This window comes from Malaclemys terrapin, chromosome 12 (genome assembly GCF_027887155.1).
Source record: "Malaclemys terrapin pileata isolate rMalTer1 chromosome 12, rMalTer1.hap1, whole genome shotgun sequence".
NCBI classification, from domain to species: Eukaryota; Metazoa; Chordata; order Testudines; family Emydidae; genus Malaclemys; species Malaclemys terrapin.
Window position 1 is genome coordinate 23,386,952 of NC_071516.1, and position 23,757 is coordinate 23,410,708.

Here is a 23,757-nt window from a genome sequence, read left to right on the forward strand (position 1 = left end):
CAGCTGATTGGAAGGTGTAGGGAGGGCTGCCGGTGGGTGGGAGGTGCTGGGAGTAAGGGGGGGGAGGGAGAGCTGATGCAGGGGCTGTTGGATGTATTACTGTGGCTCTTTGGCAATGTACATTGGTAAATTCTGGCTCCTTCTCAGGCTGGCCACGCCTGCCTTAGCTGGACGCCCAATTTTTTTTATCAGGTTTTGTTGCCACTAGTGTCTCACTTCTCACTGAGCCCAGCTGGTTGGTGGTGCAAATCCCGCACTGTGGTTTGGGCGGATAGACAGGGGAAGTTTAGGAACCACACAGTCTGGGAAAGTGACTGTCAGGTGGCAGGAGTTCCTCACCAGCAGGGGGAACAGGAGCTGCCACCTGAGGCTGGGAGAGGCAGAGGGTGCTAGGCAGTCTGAGGGAGACCAAAGAAGGGGACAGAGCAAGGGAGGGGTGGAGAGCGGCAGAAGGGATAGAGGAAGATGTGGGTAGAAATCAAATGGGCTCCAAACAAAAACCAGGTAAGTGGGGGAACCCAAGATGGAAATAGGCCAGATGTGCAAGTATAGCAGCACCAGCTGTATGCCAGCCAGGGCCATAAGGCGTTTTGGAGCAGGTCTGCTACAGGACGAAGGAGTCGGGAAGTACAGTACCTCTGAAGTGCTGTACTGAAGGGCAGACGGACCAGAGTCTCTTCTGCCCCTCTCTGGTGGGAGCTAAAGCTGACATAGTGCTTTTCCAAGGAGTTTGGATCATGCCAGTGTCCTACCTAATGCTCTCATCAGTCAAACAGGCGCTGCATAATTTCCTAAGCCATGCTGAGCACGTAAGGGTGCAATGTTCGTCAGCAGTCACTGCAGGGCCAGGGTCTGAAGCAGTTTGCGATACCATTAGGATAGGGGCTAGGACACCAAAGTCTCTTCTGTCTGGATGATGGAATCTGTGGCAAGAACCCTGTACTAGATGATCAGCTTGCTCTCCCGGCTTATAAATCTCAGTACTGAGCATTCTTACTCACAGGAAATGCAGTAAGTACTGGGATTTCTTTTCTTATTCTTAAAATATCACTTTTCTAACAACAGTCTCTCCTACTTTCAGCCATCCAACATCTTCCTCCGCAACCTCAGTCAGAGAAGGGTTACTGCCTCGCCAGCCAACCTAAACTAGCTTCCCCTGCCTGTAACGGTAACCCAGCTGTGAGGCCTTTCAAACACAAGGGAGGCTGGATCAGCTGCCAATATGCACTGCATGGTACACACTCGAGTGTGCCCAGGAGAGTTGCCACACCAAAGCACCTGCTCTCTAGGAGCTCCTGTCACCACCTCCCACCCCCTAATCTCAGGGGATCAGCTAGTTAGAGGACAAATTCCCTCTCAGCAATGTGATGTGGGAGCAAACAGTGCCCCACCAATGGAAGGTTTCTAAGATAACCAAGTAAAAACCTTAGTGTTTCCTAGCCCAGTGGAGGGTTTGCTTTTGTTCATTTAAAGTTGAACATCAGCTCCTCTGACTACTGTCACAAGGAGCCATTGGACAGATGCACCCTCGCTCATATCTGAATCGCTGCCTCACAGAACCACTACGCAACGCAGCACCACCCTTAGCACTTGCTTCAAGAAGTCAAGAACCAGCAGCAGAGCTGTGGGAGGAAGTTTGCGTACTGTAGCATATGCGATACTAAGCTCAGGGGAGTGCATGAAACAAAGAAAGACTTTGCATAAGTACATCAATTACACTGTCAAGGCACTGTAGAGATGACTAACCCTCTCAGCCCTGCTGCGAAGTGGATAACTACCATCGCTTCCATTGTAAAGGATGGGGGAATGAAGGTCTTACGGGGTGAGGCGACTCAGTGATAGAGCCAGGTCTAGAATTCTGGGGTTTTTAACTCTAGTCCTGTGCTCTAGCCATCACGCAATGCTGAATATGTCCCCGACTATCATGAGCTCTCAACTCACCCTTAGTAGTAATTTCAGCAACTATTTCTGAGAGCAAAGTATTATTGTGCTATGTTGGTGGGTACATTGGCACTGCCAGGTTAGCCATAGGTAGGAGTGATAATAAATTAAGTCACTGATGCAAATCAGCAGTTGTTTAATTACATCAACTAGTATCTTAGGGTACGTCTACACTATCATTAAAAACCTGAGGCTGGCCCGTGCCAGCTGACTCGGGCTCGTGGGGCTGTTTAATTGTGTTGTAGACGTTCGGGCCTGGGCTGGAGCACGAGTTCTAGGACCCTGCAAGGTGGGAGGGTCCCAGAGACCCAACGTCTACATTGTCTACAGCAATGAAACAACCCCTTATCCTGTGCCTGAGTCAGCTGGCACGGGCCAGCCATAGGTGTCTAATTGCAATGTAGACACAACCTGGGATGCATTCAGCACCTTTCATGTTTTTGTAACTATATACATAAAGAATCATTGAAATGCAGCCATCTCTGGGGTGATGGGCACGGGCTTCCTGTGTGACCTTGGGCAAGTCACTTAGTCTGTGCCTCAGTTTCCATCTGTAAGGTGGGGATACGACCTCACCACACTATTGAGAGGATACATTCATAACTACTTGAGATGCCATGGTATTGTTGGTGGAGCTACATAAACTGGATCAAAGTTTACAAATTGTTTCCCTAGCTCAGTGTTTCCCAAACTTGGGACGCCGCTTGTGTAGGGAAAGCCCCTGGCGGGCCGGGCCAGTTTGTTTACCTGCCGCGTCCACAGGTCCGGCCGATCGCGGCTCTCACTGGCCGCGGTTCGCTGCTCCAGGCCAATGGGAGCTGCTGGAAGCAGCGGCCAGTACGTCCCTTGGCCCGCACAGCTTCCAGCAGCTCCCATTGGCTTGGAGCAGCGAACCGCGGCCAGTGGGAGCCATGATCGGCCGGACCTGCGGACGCAGCTGGTAAACAAACCAGCCCGGCCCGCCAGGGGCTTTCCCTACACAAGTGGCGTCCCAAGTTTGGGAAACACTGCCTTAGCTCAATAGAAGCCTGAAGTTTTTAACTAAACACTTCCCCAGAGACCCCAAGCCAATAAGTTTGGGAAGAAGTGTTTTGGTTTGGCTGTTCTTCTCCAGGGTTCCAGATCATCTCTCTCTCTCCACTCACTTTATTCCTAGCACGGGGGGCGAAATGCCAAGCTAGAAAAAAAGGTGTTAAACAGTGAGTCAGAAATGGTTTTAAAACTGAGTCTGTTAATAGAAAAGTCGAAGGGCCTTGTTTTGTTCCAACTATTCCGCTCTAAACAGGAGCCGGAGGAAGCCTCTTAACATTTTCACCTCATGTTTCCTGTAATATTTATCACAGTAGGACATAAAACATTGTTTTTCCACCCCATATTTCACCTTGGACTCACTTTCTCCATTTTCTTAAAGGGACCCTGTGCCCAATGTTCCTCCTCCAGCTCAGCTTGTGTATTTGTAACATAACTGCTCTTTTGAGTGGCACCTCCATGATGAGTGAAACAAATCGGGTGGCAGCCTCCAGTCATCTGCACTAGCTCCGAGCCAGTAAGTCTCCCAGAAGCACAATATGGACAGAATCACGAGGATTTTCTAAAGGTAGCCTGAGGTTTGTATCTTTAGGGGCCAATCCTGTGTTCCTAGAACTCCCACCAAGGTCAACAGCTGTGTGCTGATCAGGGCCTGAGGGTGGAATTTTCATAGATACATAGGTCCAGTCTCACCTGTGCAACACACGCGTATTTCTGGTGGGTGGTAAGAGCTATGGGTAAAATTTTAAAGTTAGATTTCATATTGGGCTTTTTATATAGAAACTCACGTCTCTAAGGAGATAAGAGTTAATAATCCATCCCTCACCTGACCACCTTTCTATCTGCATGTTCAGTGCAGGCTGGGTGATGATATTTCATTCATGGATTTATTATTATGCAACATCTATGTGCATCCTAAGGGGTCTCTGGTAGCTGCAGAAACTGCTCCTTGGGCATTATGGAGGTGGATGCTCAGCAGTCTTTTATCTGAAAGTTTGCTGTCAGCCAGCATTGGAAAGCCATTGGTTTCAGCTTCGCCGCCCAGGGGCACAGAGCCATCAGGAAACAGCTCAGGTAAGAGGGTCATCAGATACAGGGAAGGGACATCTGAAATGAAGAGTTACATTTGAAAACCCAACCTTAATTTTTATTTGGGTGGGGATTAGAACCTGGGTTTGGGATTAAATCGGGAAGAGACTACATTCTAACATTCCAACTCTGCCTCTTTCTATCCAGCTCAGAAGAGAAATCTCTACTATTTACTGGCCTGTAGAGTAGCAGAGACTATAGCTAAAGTGCACTGAAGATGCATTCCTTTCCTGTATTAGGGCCATATTTTTTATGTTAATTCTATGCATGAAGACACCCATTGATAGCACTTGTCCCAAGGTGACAGGCACCTTATAAATATCTACAATAACTACACCGAGATGCATTATATATAATCACAGATCACATACCGCCTTGGGGATGGAGAGCATGTGAAGGGCACAGGTAAGGACAACTCTAGCCTTTCCTTCCCCCAAAGGAACAAGGACATTTTCCTTCCTCTGAAGGTTAATTTCACACCATCATTTCCCTGTTGCTATCCCAGAAGCAAAGTATCTACCAAAATCTAACTCCAGTATCAGATAAGCAGAAGGACCCCATCCCAGAATTCAGAGTTTACTTGGGAGAAATGGAAAGACCAGAACTGCATTTTTGTCCAAAAATGAACTGAATTTTAACTGCCACTTTGCAGCAGAGCGTCCTCCAAACCAGGCTGAACTGCAGTAATGAAACATTACAGGGAGGGGCAGATAGCAGCCCAGACTATGTAAAACAAAAAATAATTGAGGGCATAAGTCTCCAGTTCGGTTTTTCCATTTAATTTCTTTCTTTCTTTCTTTCTTTTTTTTTACAGCACATTAAATCTGAATGCAGGTTGCCAGGCCAGACACCTGCAGGGGAAGTGATCTGACCCATTTGTGCCAACAACTTTATAATCGCCTTGTATTTGTTTTTCTGGTGCAAGCAGTTTTCCCCAGCACTGCAGTGGGCATGGGTGGGCTTGGTCCCAAAGCCCAGTTCCTTAGACCATATACCTGAAAATATTATGGTTTGAAGAAGGAGATTATCCAAAACAGCCTGTAGAACAAAGAGACATGAAGCAGGCCACACCAGCCTTCTCAAACCATGGAGATGGTAGGAGACAATCCCCTTTCCGTCAAGATAGACACTAATCCCCACTTAGAGTAGACCAGTCTTCTTAATGAAAGCAGTCAAAGGCCCAAGCCACTGGAAGTTATTTTGACAATGACATACTAGAATACGCACAGGAAACAGTCCTACTTGGACACAGAAACAAGCTAGGGGAATTAACAGGTTTCCCTTACTAGCTTCTGCAGTGCCTCAGAGGCTGCCCAAGGCTGGAATTTCCTTCCTGCACCCCCTCCCCCAGCCGATGTTTCCCCTGATGGGTGCTCACGGATGGTTAGAGGAGGGCATTTCAACATGCCCCAGTCAATACCCAAAGCCTGGTCAGCAGCAGTCAAAGCATCTCAAGTTTCATTGATACAGGATGAATTCCGACTTGAGATATCTACATGAAGCAAAGTCTGAAGGTCTATGCCCATTTGCTCTCCACCCGCTAAGATAGTGGTCCCCAAACTGTGAGGCGCACCCCTTTAGGGGGATGCAGAGGAACATTCAGGGGGATGCACGGTGGGGAGGCAGAGAGAAAGCACCTCCCAGCCCAGCTCCACTCCCAGCCGCAGCTCCACTCTACCCCCTGCTCTGCACCCAGGCCCGCTCCGCCTCTAGCCCCAGCTCCTCCCCATACCAAGCTCATCTGCTGAGCCAACTATGCTGTAATGGAGAGGAGGAGCACAGACAGATTCCATTACTGGTCGGGTGGGGGAGGCACGACAGGAAAAGTTTGGGCACCATTGCATGAAGATGTCACCACCAGTGGGAACAGCTGAGCAGTAACTGCTTGAGACCCAGATGTGCAGAGTTTCCTACAGTCATTCCTTTGTTTGACCTAAAATCTTAGCCCTGAGTGGAACAGTAGAGGCAATTCTCAGGGGATTTTTTCAATAGATATTTCACTACCAATATGAGGCCAAGTATATCCTTGGTGTAACTCCATTGATGGAATGGTTTTGGCTTGGGAGTTACTTAGGGTTACCATACGTCCGGATTTTCCTGGACATGTCCGGCTTTTGGGGGCTCAAATCCCCGTCCGTGGGGAAATCCCCAAAAGCCCGGCATGTCCGGGAAAATCGGGAGGGAGGGAGGGCTCGGCCGGGGCCTCTTTGGCCGGGGCCGGTGCGGGGCCGGGCCGGGGTCGCAGTGCCGGGCCGGGCTGGGCGCGGGGCCGGGCGGGGAGCAGGGGGCTGGGCCGCGGGGGTGCGCGGGGCCGGTCCGGGGCCGCGGAGCCGCGGGGGTGCGCCGGGCCGCGAGCCGCGGGGGTCGCCGGTCCGGGGCCGCGGAGCCGCGGGGGTGTGCCGGGCCGGGAGCCGCGGGAGTGCGCCAGGCCGGGGGGCTGGTCCAGGAGCCGGTCCGGGGTCGTGGGGCCGCGGGTTGCGCTGAGCCGGGGGGCCGGTCCGGGAGCCGGTGCGGGGCCGGGGGGGTGCGCCGGGCCGCGGGGGGTGCGCTGAGCCGGGGCGCCGGTCCGGGAGCCGGTCCGGGGTCGCAGAGCCACGGGGGTGCGCCGGGCCGCGGAGCCGGTCCAGGGTCGCGGGGCCGGGGTTGCGCCGGGCCGGGAGCCGCGGGGGTGCGCCGAGCTGGGGGGCCGGGCCGGGAGCCGGTCCGGGGTCGCGGGGCCGGGGGGCTGCGCCGGCCGGCAGTGCTGGGCGGGCCGGGGGTGGTCGGCCGGGGCCGGCACCCCAGGGCCCGAGCCGACCCAGGCTGGAGCCGCCGGGGGGGCCAGCCTGGGCCGCACCTCCTCCCCCCATCCCATCCCCTTACCTGCTTCAGGCTTCCCGCGAATTAAATGTTCGCGGGAAGCAGGGGAGGGGGCGGAGACTTTGGGGAGGGGGCGGATTTGGGGCGGGGCATGGGCGGGGCTGGGGGCCCGTGGAGTGTCCTCCATTTGGAGGCACAAAATATGGTAACCCTAGAGTTACTCCCAGTGTAACAAAGAGACTTTAGCGCCGTTCAACGCCTCCCGCACCTGATATTGCTGTGATTTGGAGTGGTGCTTCTGATTGTCAGCTACAGCAGCACAGGAATTTTGCCTGAGCCACATGCAGTTTCTGGCTTTCGCTTGTAGAGGTCACCGTGCAGCAGGTAGCAGCTGTAACCACTGCCTGCAGCACCAGGGCACCATATGCACTGAGTGGGGCAGAACCCTGAAGCAGGCTCAATTCTGAGCTGCACTCTTCCCAAGCTTGGCACCACTGCCACCCCGCCCTCCCTCTCTCCTCCTCTCTCTCTTGTTAAAGGTAGGATCCCAAGGCACATCCACCTGCAGGCTGGCAACAGAAACCATGAGTCATTGAACAGGACCACAGGGGAGGGCTCTGGATAGCGTGGGGGAGAGAGAGGAAAGTGGGAGCTGATGCCTGCCTACGTGCATGGATTTAAAGTTGCGTTTTCAACCTGTGATTGTCACACAAGGGGATAAGCAATGAGAGATCAAAAGCCGTGATTCATTCAGACCAAAAAAAACATGAGTCAGAACCCAAAATCATGAGATGTTAAAATAAAATTAAAACTACTTATTTGTATGACTGTATAGTGTTTTTTTCCCTAGTTCTGGAGACACCATGCAAACACTTTTGCTTCTTCCCGGCAAGAGTGAACCAAGTGTGTAGCATGACAGTTAATTACAAACAATTCACACTTGCCACCAATATACAGCTCAGGGTATCCATTAGCACCACCTCAGCCTGTTACATCTGATGCTATGTTCTGACTCCGATCCACCCTGAATCTCTGAAAAGAGGAGATGCTGCGCTATAGCCTAGCCTAGCAAGAGATTTTGGTTCAATCTTTATTAGGCCATCTGGGGAATGCAAACACAAGACCCACCTTGTTTGCGTGCTTCCAAAATGCTGTATGATGTGGGAGTTAGTGGACTGATCTTGAATGCTAAGTTTAATATCCAAAATTCAGTCTAAATCATTGGAACAAGATAGGTGCAGTCCCATTGATGTAGGACCTCTGCAGTTTTTAGCAGTAACAAATTCAAAGTAAGGATTAAAGCTAATTTCAACAGGCACAAACTGCATTATGCCCCCAGAAAGGACAGTAAGACCTGGTCTACATGGGGGGGGGGGGGAAATAGATCTAAGTTACACAACTTCAGCTAGAAAGTCGACATACTTAGATCTATTTACCGTGGTGTCTTCACTGTGGTAAGTCGATGGCTGGCGCTCCCCGTCGACTCCACCTGCGCCTCTCGCTCCGGTGGAGTACCGGAGTCGACGGGAGAGCGCTCGGTGATCGATTTATCGCGTCTAGACTAGACGCAATAAATCAACCCCCGTTGGATCGATCGCTGCCCATCGATCCAGTGGGTAATGTAGACAAGCCCTCAGTTTCAACTGTACTAACATGGAGGTAATGTGGACAGGGCATCAGAAGACCACATCTCTGTTCCTGGCTCTGCCCCTAGCCTGCTGTATGATCTTCCAAAGTGGACTAAGGTAAAACAAAAAATGAAACTTGTATTTGGGATAAGTGTGCACATGGGAGCTTTGCAGAATAGCTATTCCTGTCCATTTGTACATGTACAAGCCCTCTGTCTCCCTACCACCCCCTCCCATCCATTAAAGGAAGAGAAAGATCATATGAAAACTGCTTTCGGGACTATGGAATAAAGTGCTAAGGAAGAGCCCAGTACTATTAAACTTACGATCTTTACTTTATACCGAAGCAAAAGCCTCCCTCTGAAAATTATTTTCCTGTTTGAAGCTTATCTGGTAACTTGCTATTTATCAAACTCTTATTTAGCTTCCTTAATCCAGATCCTATCAAGTTGTTCTAAGTGTGAATAGGGAAAAAAAAAAAAGCCATTCAGTTAACTTCCGTAATTCCAACAGAAGGGGGAAAAAAACAGGAAGTCCACAGAGCAGTAGCACCTACCCACCTTCCCAGTGCATGTAACAATTCCCATGAGTATAACTTCAGTTTAGCTGCTTTGAAAACCATGAGATTTGATCCTTCCCAGTTAAAGATATAGACTAAATGTTCCAGCAAAAAACAACTGAGAGTAATGTAAAAGACTGAGTATATTCTAATGAGAATGCAGCAGAAGAGGCATCGGATGGACTCAGGAGGCCTATGTTGTACCCTGGGTTTTCACTGACATAACCTGGGTAGTCATGTCAATTCTGCCTCAGTTTCCCCTTCTGTAAAATGAGGATGCTGCCTACTTGCCTTTGCAAAATGCTTTGAAAACTGCAGCTAAACCATTATTTTAATTGCTAACGAGAACAGGACTTCTGGGTTCATTCTCATGTCTGCCACTGACTGTGGAACCCTGAGCATGTCATTTAACCCATGCCTCAGTTTACCAAACTGTGAAATGATGTACTTCATTTGCCTTATTGGGGTATTGAGGTTTAATGTTTGTAAACCCTCTCCATCTTGTCTAGTACTTACATGGCCCTGATCACCATGGTATCAGGGTACCTTTACAAGACCCTCAGATGAAAGATGCTGTGAGAACAAACTATGCATTACTAAGTATCAGGGGGTAGCCGTGTTAGTCTGTATCTACAAAAACAACAAGGAGTCTGGGGGCACCTTAAAGACTAACAGATTTATTTGGGCGGTGAGGTTTTTACTCATGAAAGCTTATGCCCAAATAAATCTGTTAGTTTTTAAGGTGCCACCAGACTCCTTGTTGTTTTTATGCATTACTAAGAATCTCAGCTCAGCTCTGATAAGCTTCGCTGCTGATTGATGATTTTGAGCTCCCACTCAAGACTACACAGATTCACTAATATCAGCTCAGATTGTCTGGTCACTGGCAGGCAGATGACAATAAGCATTTTTGTCTTTACTACCAGCAAATAGAGGAACTTCAAAATTTTGCACTCTCTGGACAGTATATTCTGTATTAACCATGAAACATTTGGGTCCTTCCACCCCTCCAGGTGGGAAAACTGTAATAAGAAATATTTTGTACTATTGATCCAAGTGTCAGAGTGCTTTAAACAATTCAGCCTCCCGTGTGAAGCAGAAGTATCCCTGTTTTATACAGGGGAAACAGAGGCACGGAGCCAGTGGTGATACATACACAGCCTATTTCCGGTCCTGACTGTAAGTCCCAAACACAAGACAAGGTGGGCTCATGCTTTATGAATGTGGATGTTAAAGCCATGTATATGCAAAAGCAGAACCTACAACAAGAGGGCTTTTTGGTTAATTGCTCAGGGCTGGAGAGATTGTTTTTCAAATCAAACATAATGGGTCTCACTTGTATAGTCAACAGAAGATTCTTTTTTTTTTAAGGCTTGTTAAGCATATGGCTTAGAAGTAGTTCAGAAGTGTCACTTTAAAGAAAAATATTAAGGAAAAAATGTATGTTGCACAGCAAAAAGTGACAATCTACAAATGAATGTGCCATGAATGGGAAGAACACTTCACTGAGCAGCACAGCTGGTATGGACAGATAACTGTGCACATGTAGCAATAGATCTGTCTGTATGAATGAGCGAACAAGCACATGGAAGGGAGATGGAGAGACAAGCAGACTAATAGAGGAAGACAGACTTCTAGTAAGATTGCAATAAGCCTCTTTAAACTTCCCTAAAGGGAGAGCCAGCTGGCAAACCATTCCCACAGTAGGGTGTTATTTGACTCAGGAGCCTTGGAAAAAGTGAACAGCCGACCCCTTTCACACACACCAGTTCACCCCTTCAGCTCTTTTAACAGGGGTGAGGGCTAGGTACGCACTATCCCATGGTCTAAATAAGCATTTACTTGCAGTCAACAATTGTTGGCCTTTCTGGCACAGAAGAAAACCAGCTGAGCTGTTTTCAGCCAGAAAACAAACACTGAATTCAGACTGACCATTAGCATCTTCAGAACAACCAACCTACTGTTACTCACTCACTGACCTAGTCCAGCTACTTTAGTCCAAAAGAAAATAGCACATTTTAAATGTATAAAAAATTCTTCCACGACATTAGCAACCCTGGGCCCCAATCCTGCAATGAGCAACATGCAGGCAGACTCCCGAATTTGCACAGAGCCTCTGAAGTCAAGACCGGTTCTGTGTGGGAAGAGGTATCTGCCCACATGTTGCTCATTGCAAGATTGGGGCCTTAGTGTCCACAAATGCATCTACGGAAAATGACCCAACTTGGGTCTGGGGTTGGGCTTCCCCTCACCCACAAGAGTTCTTTACTTCAAATATAAGAAGTATGTAATTACACTCGCTTTTCTAAGTGACATTCAAAAAAGGTTTTCATTCTGCCTAAATGGAGGTGGGGGAAAAGGAGGAGGAGGAGGAGGACTGTCAACCGAGTTTATAAAACCTGGTGGGAAATTACACCCACTGTGCCACTATTTTAAAAAAGCCTGCAAAAGAGACAGAAAGAATCAAATGCGGCAGTTTGCAAAAGGAATTTCCAAGAGATTAACAAGATGATCGGATTAGTGGATATGATTAATGGAGAGAATTCAGCCCAAAGACAAGATGGCAAAGTGAAGCTCTAATAAATATCCAGAATTAAGCAATAGTGACAAAGGTGAGGTATTACCCAAAGTAGTTAAGGGGTTTTAAATGAGTGACAGACTTCAGTGAATGTTGAATATTATGTAACATTTCTTTCCTGAAGGCTAGGTCAATTAGCCAGTGATCTAATTTGCCAAGTGAGGTCATTTAATCATCATTTATCTTGTCTCATTTTGAACCACCTAAACTATGGACCAAGTTTTGCCCTCCAGCTGAATGAGCAATTCTAAGGTCTGGTCTACACTAGAAAATTAGGTCGGTTTAACTAAGTTGATCAGAGGTGTGAAAAATTCACACCCGTGAGTGGCATAGTTAAGCTTACCATGTCCCTGTGTAAAATTCTTCTGTCAACCTAGCTACCGCTTCTCGGGGAGGTGGATTACCTATGCAGACAGGAGACTCCCTCCTGTTGGTGTACTGTAGTGTAGTGTAGTGTTTCCACTGAAATGCTACAAGGAGTTCCTTCCAGCCACATTCTGGGAAGATACTAAGTAATGGTGGGCCTGATTTTTTTCTCACTTAAATTTGTTTTATACCAGTTAAATTCCAGAGTTGCCTAACTGAATTTAGATTTAGACTAGTAAGCAAGAGGAGAATCAGGCCCACTAGAGTTACACTAGCTAAAGTAATTTCATAGGTAAATTCTGCGGTTTGTTTGAAGAGAGTGGGTTCCTTTTGTTGGGGTGGGGAACGGAAGAGAGCATGAGCTAGTAACGTAGCATCCCTAGAAATCTTTTAGAACAGAGTCTATGTTTTCACTAGTGCAGTGGTTCTCAACCAGAGGTCCAGGGCCCCCTAGAGGGCCTTGAGCAGGTTTCAGGGGGGCCTCCAAGCAGGGCTAGCATTAGACTCGCTGGGGCCCAGGGCAGAAAGCCGAAGTCCCACCGCATGGGGCTGAAGCCCAGGGTCCTCAGCCCCACCACCTGGGGCTGAAGGTGAAGCCTGAGCAATGTAGCTTTGTGGGGGCCCCTGTGGCATGGGACCCAAAGAAGTTGCCTTGCTTGCTACCCAGTAATGCTGGCCCTGGCTTTTATATGCAGAAAGCCAATTATTGTGGCACAGATGGGCCGTGGAGTTTTTATAGCATATTGGCAGGAGAGGGGGACTGAGAAAGAAAAAGGTTGAGAACCTCTGCACTGGTGTATACCAGGGTAAAATGAAACATTCCCAGGGCTTCTTGTGATTTGTTAACCTGAACATCTCAGACTGGGTAACCACCACCAACAGCATTGCAGTAAACACTGGTTGATGTTTTGCTTTCACTGAATGAAATATACCCAGAGGCAACAGACATTTTATAAATGATCGAAGTCAAAATAAAACATGGCTGAGTTTTCCCCCAACAGAATTGCTGCAGAGATGATACAGTGCAACCCAGACACCAAGAAGAAGCTGGTACCAGGAACGTCCATGCAGGGACAAGTTCTCACCAAAGAAAGATTCAACAACAAAACCTTGTTAGAGACAAGCTGCCTGGACATGCAGTCTTAAGGGAAGAGAGAAACAGTAGCATCTTTATGTCTAAACGATATCACATGCATCATACACATTGGAACTGGAACACTTTTAATCTTACATTTACTATGAAATCTTCAGTCATTTTCCCTTCCCTCCAATCAGAAGGAAAGCAGCTCAACTTTTAGAAATCCTGGGGCTGATAAAAAGCCTATGGAAATAAAGGAAGCCTTTCAATTAGCTTTAATAGCTTTGGATCCAGGCCATCAATATAGAGATTAAATGAGTAAGAGAAAAATGTTATCAGAGTTGTTATTTATATAGCAGTTATGACAGAATCCTATGTGCTTTACAGTTAAAGCAATCCAGGTGTGGCCTAGCACCCCATGATTAAAGTCCTTTCCAAGTCAATAAAATAAATAAATAATATCAATTCTGAATATTAATAAGGATACTTGGCCCTCCCTTGTGCAATTTAATAGTAATAATCTAAGGCTCAAAACAGCTCTGTTGAGGAAGGTAAGGAAATAGATGGGCTCAGAAGTTAGGACTCTCGACTCACGCTGTCTGAAAATGCTTTATACACTTGTTACAAATACCTAAGATGACTAGAGTTGAAACATTGGAGATTTTTCCCCCCTCCATTTGTTTGCTTTGTGCATTCCACAAGTCGGTTTCACTATTTCCCTTATGTAGTTAGAGTGTTCCCTGGTTTGTGTGGGTTTTTCACAGCAGAGGAAAGAACATTTTTAAAGATAAGAAAGTGATTATAAAAACAAAGACTGGCAGGCAAGTTGCAGGCTGACAGAGTCCCTTCAAAATGACTGAACTGCACACAGGAGCCTCAGGGCAGGGTTAGCACCTGAAATGACTAGATTTGAGGTTGGTTGACAGTGTCTCTGGGACACACTTTCATTGGATCACACAGGAAGACGGCCAAGCTGGCCGTTGAACTCCCTGAAGCCCCATCGTGTACTTTAACCATCAATTCATTTCTAAATACAGAGGCATATGTTTAGCTGAAGTATATTAACATGTCTAACTCATATCAAAGGAAGAGAACTTCCAAATGAAGCAAACAAAACCCACTGCTACATGGGGGCAAGAAACTGAGGCCCTGAATTCTCCAGCTTCCTGTGATCACCTAATTTCCATAATGGGTAAAGTGTTTTCAACCCTGAAGCCAATCTGGCAATGGAATGAACTGCCCTAGAAAGGTAATTATGTCCTGTCATTAGATGTGTTCGGGATAAGGTTAGACAAATGTATAGTGGGATTAACAGTGTCTTATCCTATTTGATGTAGAGGGCTGACTAGATTATTTAAGTGGTTCTTTTCAAGCTTGCCTAGGATTGCACAACGCTGGAGGTCACTTCCTGATTTGACACTGCAGAGTAATTTTGTCAGCACCGCTCAATAACAGATTACCACCCCGCCTCTGACTTTTCAGCTATGGAGACTTAGGTTTGCATCACTTACACCTGGTCAGCCAAGAAAGATAGTTTGGTGGTCTCAAGTCACTAGTGGTTCATTTTGTCCACCCCTTGAAGCCACCACACATCACTGACAATATCAGAACTGGAATAGCAGGGAGTGTTGTAGGTCAAGTAGGGATGCATTGGCACAGCAGTGTGGAGGTCTGGGCCTGAAATAACAGGGGTACTGCAGGTCAGGACTGAGGGGCACCCCTGTGTGAAGACCCCATACTGCAACACAAGGGGGGAGGGCTGTACATCAGAAATAAGGTGCCAGGTGCACTGGCAGAGCTATGGGAACAAGAAGTGGAATAGCAGGGCATTTCGTCAGCCAGACCAGCGATGCACTGGGAGAACTCATAGCGGGATCTGTAGTGGAGTACCCCAGGGGCAGGACTGATGTGGATAGGCAGAGCCATGCAGGTGATCAGTACTGGAAGAGCAGGTGGGCAGGCCAGGAGCTAGACACATTCTCACTGCCCAATGCCCACAGCACTGCTATTGCCTCCTTCCCCATGAGCAAAAACAACCAGCCAAAAATCACAATGAAGAAGGGTTTGCGAACATAAGAGCCCTCAAGAGTGGAACTACCAGAGCAGTGCATCGCACCCAGCGGATACCCAGAGCTGCTGCTTTCTCTTTTCTGCCTCCTCTCCCCCCATGCAAACCCAGCGCTCCCCTTCCCCCAAAATCTTCACCCTACCAGAGCACAACAAAGTCCTGCTGCCTCCGGCACAGGAATTCCCCGGGGAGCCAAAGTCCTGAAGCTGTGGGCAGGGGCAAAGAGCGGGAGGGGCTCCCCCTGGCTGCAGAGCCCAGACAAGCAGAAGGGAGGCGACACAGCCTGAACTAGCAAGTTCCTGCATAATTAAAGCCGGAGAACCGCCGTAGTTAGCCGGGGGGGGGGTCCCCAGCTGCTTCCCCGGCTCCTTCCCATCGGTCACCCCGCAGCCCTCGCTGGCTCTGCCCCCCACCGATTTTCCTCTGGATGCACCTGACCCTGATAGGGTGGGGGGAGATGCGAGGCGCCCCCCATCTCCCGGCGCCCGCTCGCCCCGCCGGGCTGCAGCTGCTCTGTCACTCACCCGCCGCAGGAGCCAGCCCCGACCGGGCTGCGGCAGCAGCCGCCCAGGCCGGCGAGAGGCGAGGAGCGCCCGGGGAGGGTCCCCCACCAGACGCAGGGCTGCAGACAGGCTCCGGAGCGGCCCCTTCCCTCCGCAGGCGGCAGGGACCAGAGGGAAGAAGCCGGCACTGATGGAAGTGCAGCAGCCTCTGGTCCTGCGCTCAGTCCCGCCCGGCTCCTCCTCGAAGGTGTGGCCAGGGAGAGAGGAGGGAGCTGAGGACCAGAGACGGGCGATGATCTGCGCTCCCCTGCCCGAGCGAGGGGGAGAGGGGGCTGGGGAAGGATCCTGAGCGGGGAAGTGCAGGAAGCGGCCGGGCGCACAGGTATTTTCAGAGGCAGCAAGGAACAGGGCGCAGCGCATGGCAGAGTCCCGTGCTTCCTACAGCCAGGCGGGTGGTAGCGGGAACCAGGCCAAGCAAAGCAGTGGGGGAAGGGTTGCTGTGCAGGGAGGGGTCCCCACCGTGACAGTATTTCCTGAACAGCGGTTCAGAATGATTCAGATATGAAATTCCATTTTATACCCCCTCCCCTCCAAAAAATATTCTGCAGCTCCTGGCATAGGTGCTGGAAGTAGGGCTGCTTGAAGTGCTTTCCATCATATACAGGGTTTGCAGTTTCGGTCGATGGCTCTCAGCACCCCCATCATACAAATTATTCCAGCACCTCTCAATACTTGGTAAACCACCATCACTATTTTCTGGGCTGTTCACAATCAAGGTGCCAAAGTGATACTGTATAATACAGGCCCTCCAAACCGTTTGGAAGGCATTCAAGTACAATGGGGATGGGACCTAGACCTAGATCAGCAGTTAACAAATGGGGTCCACAGACCCTCGGGAGTCCATGAGTCATGTCTGGGGCCGCCAGCCCCACTGTTGAACTCCTCACCCTCCCTCCCAATGCCTCCTCCACACCGTGGAACAGCTGTTCTGTGGCATGCCGGAGGCTCTAGGAGGGGGGAGCAGGGACAGAGTGCACTCAGGGGAGGGGGCAGAAAGAGGTGGGGAAGAAGATGGGCACGGGTGGAGTGGGGGCTGGAAGATGTGGGGCAGGGCTGGGAAGGGGTGGAGTAGGGGTGGGGCCTGGAGCTAAGCAAGGGTTGAGCACCCCCAGGAGAAAATTAGAAGCCAGCTTGGGGGTCCCCACAATTTTTAAAATCCAAATGGGGGTCCTTGGGTTGCTAAAGTTTGAGAACCACTCATCTAGATCAAAACAGGAGACGAGTCCTTTGGACACAACAGGAGAAAAGGTGGATCCTTTTATTCAAGCAAAAACAACAAGGAGTCTGGGGGCACCTTAAAGACTAACAGATTTATTTGGGCATAAGCTTTCGTGGGTAAAAACCTCACTGAAGAAGTGAGGTTTTTACCCACGAAAGCTTATGCCCAAATAAATCTGTTAGTTTTTAAGGTGCCCCCAGACTCCTTGTTGTTTTTGTAGATACAGACTAACACGGCTACCCCCTGATACTTTATTCAAGCACAAATTTTATTAAGGGATCCTACTCAGGGAAACGGCATTAAACCCTTTCTACAGCTGAAAAGCAGTTAGAAGCCTATGGTGCTATACACTCCCTTCCTACTGGTGAAAGGAAGACGAATGAGGAAAGTGAAAAGGAAGTAGTGAAAAAAGGAAATGCATCTTTTTTTAAGATAGTAACAAGCTTAGATCAGCTCCCAACCCCCTCCCATCAACTGGGCTTCTTTTATTGGTTCCGATCACTTGCTGTAAGTTAGCATAGCAGCACTAACTGCTATGGAACCCCTGATTTACACTGCTGAGGATGTGATCCTCTCTGTATGAGCCCTTCCCTGAAAGCTGCACACAACCTCTGGACTTGGCTGATGTCAGATAAGTGGCAATGTTTAGAGAACAGAAGGAGGAGAATTGGAGAGGGGGGGGGGGAAAAAAACACACTCCTCCAAAATATTGTTTTGGAATCAAAAGGTACTGGGTCTATGTGAGTGCCTATGATTGTTCAGGTTTTTTAAAAAGGTCTCAAGTTCCAGTGTTGGGGGTGGTAGAAGATTCCACGTATATTTGGGTATTCCTAAAACAGCCTATATGGATCTAGATAAGATTTGCATTTTAATTCAGAGTTGGGTGACCAGATGCCCCAATTTTATAGGAACAGTCCCGATTTTTGGGTCTTTTTCTTACATAGGCTCCTATTACCCTCCACCCCTGTCCCCATTTTTCACATTTGCTGTCTGGTCACCCTAATTCAGAGTGAGCACACCTAGAACACTGCTGGGTTTACTGAAATTATTAAATTAATATCCTATCTCCTAGGACTGGAAGGGACGGCTGGCCGGAATAGATTGAAATTATTAAATTGCTCTTATAGAAGGCAATCCAGATTTTAAAAATATCTACAGTTTTTCATAGATAAAATAAATGAGCCTGATAGCAAGTTCCTGTTTGCCATGGAATTAATTTACTCTGGAGGGGAGAGGTTTCATGCTTTATATAAGGAAATTGTTAAGAACAAAAGCCACAAACAATATTTTGTACTTCTATGAGGTGTTCATTTAAGGCTCTCAAAGAACTCTGCATGTGTTAATGAATCAAGGCAACATCCTGATGATATAATGTTTATATCCATTTTGTTGACAAGTAAACTGAGGTATAGAGAAAATCATTTGTCCATGGTCATAGTAAGTCAGTAACAGAGTTGGGAGTAGAACCCTGGAGTCCTAGCTCTGAATCTGCTTTAACCACAAAACCCTCTCCATGTGGAATAAAAGACTGTATATGCACAAATTCCCAAGTGAACCCTACAGTGCTTTGTCATTTGTTCTGTTCTTCCCCCCCATTATAAACACAGTATAATGCCAGTTATCTGAATTCCCTTTATCCAAAAATCCTAGTTATTCAAATCCACCCTGCATCCCTCATGTAGCCCTGTCAGCTAATCACTTCTGTTTATCCAAACATCTGGTCATCCAAAACATTCAGGTATCCCCCAGGCTGTTTAGCTAAACAGGAATGTACCGTACTATAATAATGAAGGCTTGATGTGAAGTGCTTTGTCTAGTAGAGTAATCTAAGAGGTCCACTGACTATAGCAATCTACCTCCTGTAAACAAAAGGCCTCCAGGGTTTAAGGCAGTGCTTAATATGTAATGAAAGAGGTACAGGGCTCAAGCAATTTTTTTTACATTCATAACTGATGCAGCAAGTCCAGAGGTGCAAGGGCTATGACCTGCCAAGCCTACAGATGCCAGGGCTCAGCCCAGGATAGCCCTGGCACAAATTAAGCCCTGCTTTAAGGACTTGATACTAAAGGAATTCTGTGCTTCTCACTCAAATCAGTGAAGGATAAGGGGGTTCAACACAACAGCATTCAAATATCAAGCTGAAGGGTGCATTATACATAGCAGACAGAGATAGAGCTTAACAGCTTTGTGCCCCACGCGGAGACAACTATTCCCTGGATGTGGCCTACAAGTGACCAAGGAGAAAGCTCAGTGCTACTCACTAGAAGGACACATAAAAATTTAACAGTAGCTTAGCTGGTCTGCCATCAGGATGCAGGTTCTGCCTCAGTCACCCTCAGAGATAGCACCTCTGTCCAAATCAAAGAGAGTCTTCCCCTTCCACAAGGAAAAACCTCAGCTCAACAGCCCTCCCTAAACACAATAGTCCTTTTTCCACAGCCTGCCCTGGATACAGGAGAGGGCTTCCTCCCACACTTTCCAGAACTAGGCTTTAGGAGTCTAGGGCCCTCAAACAACAACAGATACCAACACTGGGCTTCTAGTCCACACCAGTGCCATATTCTCCAGCCCATATCCCTGCTAAGTTCCACACTTCCCTGGGATTTTTCTGTATCCTGCCTCCTCACAGGCCTTTCCTACAGCCACTTCCAAAGAGAGGGGTTCTTCCACTTTTTGTCAACAGCCCGCAGCAGACCTGGTCGCTCCTTGGCCCACTGCAGACAGACTCCCAAGTACTTCCTACTTCTCCAGGCCTCTCCTCCCCCAGCAGCAAATTTTATAGTTCAGCCATCACATGATCCTCAGTCAGCTGACCTCTCCCAGTCAATGTTAAAGGAGCCCAGACTGAGCAGGGTTGTACTGGCTCTCGTATACTCTGCCTTCAGGAAATACTGGTGCCCATTATCCCATTCTAGGGAATTGTTCCAGCCCAACACATCACTTTACAATTTGAAATATGGACTTTCCCTTTGAATAGCAAGCTTCTTAATTAACCTGGAGCCTTCCACATGTATAACAGCACAGCAAAAGTGTTGTATTGGGCAGGGAGTGTCAGCATGTGTGAAGCTTTTGTCTGGTCATGTCCCAAGAGTTAGTTCTACCCCGAATTAATTTATTATCTGTGCAGATCCAGACTGATCAACCCTATTGTTTAAAGGCAGATTCCACCAGGGAAAGCCTGCCACAGCAAGAGACTTATTCAAAAATAAGCTGGTGCTGTGACAGATTAGAATGGGGTACAGAGTCACTGTGTGTGTCGTGCTCTGCTCTGTATGTCATCTCCTGGCCTGTTGAGGAATATCACAGATACACTTGTGTGGAGGACAGCATCCACAGTTGCACAAGTCAATCCTGTTCAAAGTATATTTGTTTGTGATCTTCACTACTTGCAAAGACCTGGGAAACAGGGCTGATGAGAGGAAGACAGAACTGTTCATCTCCAACAGGGATCTAGAAAATCAAGGCAGCTTGTCTGAAGAAGGTATGTAGACACCACACGGTAGAAAGGGTGAAGCAGTTGCTGGTTAGAAGTGTCAGGGTAAAGTGGAAGTTATCTAGGAAATCTGTGCCGCTAGCTGATGTTTGCCTTATAATCACGAGACTAGGGAGGCAGCATGGTCAAGAACTAGATTTGGAGTCAATGGCAGAGCTGGGACTACAGCCCAGGTCCTCCTGATTTAAAGTCTTTGACAACCCTAGGCTTAGCATGGCCCCATGTGAAAAAACATTTGAAGGGATCCATCCAGCTCTCTCAAATGTGACCCAATCCTTCGAAGGAAGGATGGTCCTGGAGTTAGGGTTCTAATCTGGGACTTGGGAGGCCCAGGTTAAATTCCCTGGTTTGGCACAGACTTCCTGTGTGATCTTGGGCAAATTACTGAGTGCCTGTGTGTGTCCATTTTCCATTTCTCGACCTCACAGGGGTGCTGAGAGGATAAATATGTCAAAGATTGTGAGAGGCTCAGATAATATGGTAATGGGTCTATATCAGTAGATAATCTCCCTCTTTTCCAGCTTGATCACCCCATACCCAGCTGAAGTGCATTTTACCAGTCAAGGCAGGAAGGGAGTTTGATCTCTCAGGTGCCAGTGAGATATGGCAGAGTCAGAGAGTTGCAAAAGGGGAAGCAAAGATTGCACTCCAGTTGGCACATGGACCTACAAGAGGCAAGGCGATTCCACAGTTTACATTGCTGTGAGGATGCTAGATGGAAGCCAAGGAGCAAGAGCTGTGATCTGTACCATGCTCCACTTTGCAGAAGCAAACCAGAATGTTGGCAGCAGCTAGGGTGGCAGGACAGGGGACCCTTGACTTCTCTTCAGAGAGCACCAGTGAAGCAGAGACCCAAATTCACTGGCAGTAAGAGAACTGCCAGAGGACATCACTTAGGTGTAATTTTAATGCCTTATTCCCAAAGAGACCAAGGGCTAAACTGAGCATTGTTGTAAGCAGGCATAACTCTGGAGTTGCCCCGGCCCCTTACCTGAGGGCTGAACTTTAGGCTTTTCTGATCCTGGGTACAAACCTAGAAGAGAATAAGATAAACTAGGTACTAACATCCCGTGATCTCGTTACCATAAAAATGTAGGCTGTGCATCATGGGAAGGTTTTTACCTCATGCTCTTGTATTCTAAAAGAGTATTGGTCAGAGGCAGACTAGATGCTAGCAGCCAGTTGCATCTATTTGGGGGTGGGGGGAGAAAGAAACAGAAAGCTATAGCAATTTAAGATTTGAAGATTAGAAATGGTGCCTGGCGATTGGGAAGAGACTAGTCTAAGGAGAGGGGCTAGTACAATAGAAGGGGCTAAACAGGAAGTGGGAAACACACACAGAGGGAGCTATAACGTAAAGGATAGGGAGGATTTAGAGAGGGAATAGTAGGGAAGAACAGATGTAATTTGGGGAGATTACTCGGGCCTGACTGGTGAGGAGAAGCATAGTGGAGAGGAAATCAATAAAGTGATTCAAGGAGAGTTGTGCTGAGGTCAAAGCAGTAGGAAAAGATCATTTTAGTTGTGGTGTTTTGGATAGGCTGGGAAAGGAGACAATTACAAAAATCAAGCCAAGAGGCATGGGAGCAAGGATTTTAGAAAGAGGGGTGCAGAGCAAAGGATGGAGTTTGGGGATATTATGTAACAAAGTACATATTCAGAGGTTTGGAAAGGGGTTGAAGAAGGTGGGGAGGAAGAATGTGGAAATAAAGATTTTAAGGCTGTGAATCTGATAGAAGAGGAATATAGTGGAGCGGTCAAAGGAGGAGTGGGAGGAAGAAATCCAGTATTGGGGAGTTGGCAGCAGGAGATGCAGAATTGGACAAACGAGGAGAGGAGTAGACTTAGGAGTTTTCCACATAGAAGTGGCAGTAGAAACCATGGGAGTGGAAGTCTCCAAGAGACTAAAAGAGGAATAAGCCTTGGACAACTCTGAGGGACACCAACAGAGAGGGGAAGAGCTGACACCCCAGGAGATACTGAAAGGTGGCATAGTAGGAGGAGAACCAGGAGAGCACAGAGTAAAGGCAACCTGCAGTGGAGGGGAATAAATAGAGATGACTGATTAATGGTACAGCAGGAGGCCAACAGATCAAGAACAGAAACAGAAGATAGCCCTTCGATTCAGATGGGAGGAAGTGGTGATTGACCTTGGGGATGATGGTTTCAGCAGAGCTAAGAAAACAGATGCCAAATTGCTATGTCACAGCCCAGAGCATTAAACTGGCATATGAATACCTAAGAGATACCAATAAATGATTCAAGTGCCCACTGCGAAATTAAAATCCAGTGCAGAGCCAGTGGTTTTAGAATCTTAGTGAATAAATTTGAAGCTGTAAAGGGAAGACCATTTAATCAACCCCAGAGGATTAGCAAGAGATTAACCCTTATCAGGGTCTAGCATTTATTTTCTCTATTTTGCTGTTCCCATGAATACATAGGGCCAAGCTCTGTCATCTTTATCAGAGAAGACTCTCATGGTAAGAGTCAAAGCACATTTTGTATGGGGGATGGGCTCCAGATGCGATAGTCAGATCTGGATCTTGACCACCACAACACGTGGGGGTGTTTGGATCCAGGACTTGGATTAGGCTTTTTATTGAAAGAAATCTTTTGTGGAACTGGAAACCAGATCTAGGTTTGCATTTCAAACACCTCCACTTGTCTGGACCAATCACAACTCTGGACTGGTCTCTGTAAGGACTACAGGATTTGGCTCCTGGATATTGTAAGGCCAGAAAAACAATGCTGCAGGTTGATTGAGAGAAGATTCTGTATTAGTGCAGGCACTGATTGAAATCTCTGTGGCTAGTAGCTAGCCATCTGCCCAGCTTAGTGTGAGAAACCATGCTCCCATTATCATTATCCCATCCTCCACTTACCTGTCTGTTAGTTTCACCCACCTGTTACATCTCATCTTAAACTGAGATTCTAAATTCTTTAGTGCAGGGACTCTTATTATTGCTCTACAGTGGCTAGCAGTGGAGACCTGGCTTGATTGGACCTTTTAATAGGATTTAAGGAGGCTCCAGTACATTGGGAAATGGGGCTGTTTTGCTAAAATTGCTACAGTAATAAAGATAAAAACCACACCTCTAGGTTGTGATTCTCTACCACCTTGGTTAGCTGTTTACAGCTGTGCCAAGTTAAATGGTCCTGTGAGTGGAGGCTTCTGATTGGGAAGAGCCTGCCAGCCTGTTTGTAGGTGATCACAGGTGTAAGTGATTACAGAACATGTTGGTGGCTGGGGAGAACTGAGCACCTTGAGCAACAGGGACAAGACAAATTTTCCTAGGAATTGGGTTTCTTCCTTCAGACTTTGTACAGATTTAGCACTGATAGCTGAG

General features: G+C 47.8%; 1 protein-coding gene across 1 annotated transcript in view; it reads right to left on the reverse strand.

Annotated features, from left to right (window-relative positions):
* The window catches only part of PPP1R16B (protein phosphatase 1 regulatory subunit 16B), a 108,240-nt gene extending 92,437 nt beyond the window's left edge, over positions 1–15,803 (reverse strand). The window contains exon 1 of the mRNA XM_054044983.1: positions 15,660–15,803. The gene's annotated coding sequence lies outside the window, so the exon portion shown is untranslated. The remainder of the gene's footprint in view (positions 1–15,659) is intronic.
* Positions 15,804–23,757: the final 7,954 nt, after the last annotated feature.